The following is a 1,244-nucleotide window of genomic DNA, read 5'->3' on the forward strand; positions in this document are numbered from 1 at the left end:
AATGGGCTTTAATTTTTCCCTGACTCTCTCGGCTTCTTGCACGCACGGTTCGTCCTCAATATCGCGCTCTCAGAAAGAGAGAGAGAGAGACGAAAACAACCCACCCCATTTTCTATATAAAAATCCCAGAACTTGTCCGTCCTATGCGTCCTTACTTACCCCAAATCCCTAGAGTCCTGGACGCTCCCTGTCTCCATGCCTCTAGGGTCCCGTGGAATAATTTTTATTCCAACCGTTAAGCCTATTTTTGACGATTCAAATTCGGAAACATGTTTTTTGTTCAACGGAAGCTTCACATTAACGAATGTAACATTCCGAAGTTAAGCCTTTGGAGTTATGATTTTATAACTTGGTTGTTTAAGCCTAATTTTTAGACCAAATAATAATACTTGGAGTACTTAAGCCTATTTTTAATTTGAATGGTGATGTCCTGAGGAATTTCGTAAATATTAATCTTAGATGAATAAAATCAGAGTTTTAACTTTTGAAAACGTTAATTTTAAGCAAGTTTTTTTATAGAGTACTTGATCTACGGATTCTTTAAAAGTATACGTAATTAGTGACTTTACTAAGCCTAATTTAGTCGATTCCAAGTTTTAAGTTGTTAAAAGTTAGTTTCAAACAGTGTTTCATAAGAATACTTAATTTATTAAGTCCAGGGAAGTTTCTAATAGTAATCTCTGAGGAATTGTTCAGAAAATAGACTTAGCATGATCTTGTTAAGCCTACAAATAAGCCTCGCGAAGTGTTTTTAGCTTTAAATCGACTTAATTTCGGAAATCTTGAAAAAAAAAGCCTTCTACTCTTAAAAAAAATTACGTAAGCCTAATTTTAGTTTTAGAGAAAAACGCCCATTTAACTACAAAATTCCGTTTTTCTCCTAATCTATCTTCTACAAAACAGAGTAGAATTTTAGTTCTGTAAAGAGTAGAGAAGTCGGAACTAGGAGAAAGTGTAAAAACATCTGAAAACGTCACATCCTCCTAACCAGCTAGGCAATCACTCCCGTTCCTTAATGTTCCTCCATCCTCTTAGGCCTTGGCTATCATATTCCTAGACTCAAGCTAGCTGTAGAAATGTAGCCAGTCTCTCCTTTATTCCAAAGCTAGCAAAGCACACAGAGAAATTCGGAAAACACCCACCCTTCTCCCTACTACCCATTCCCCTCTCTTTCAAAAATTTTCTTCCCAGTCAGCCTTTTTATTTCCAGCCCCCTTTCTTCCTAGGGCCCGTTTCTACTTTCT

Source organism: Phalangium opilio, unplaced genomic scaffold (genome assembly GCF_054372755.1).
Source record: "Phalangium opilio isolate 3A_F unplaced genomic scaffold, DU_Popi_V2 ptg000011l_1, whole genome shotgun sequence".
In the NCBI taxonomy this organism is placed as follows: Eukaryota; Metazoa; Arthropoda; class Arachnida; order Opiliones; family Phalangiidae; genus Phalangium; species Phalangium opilio.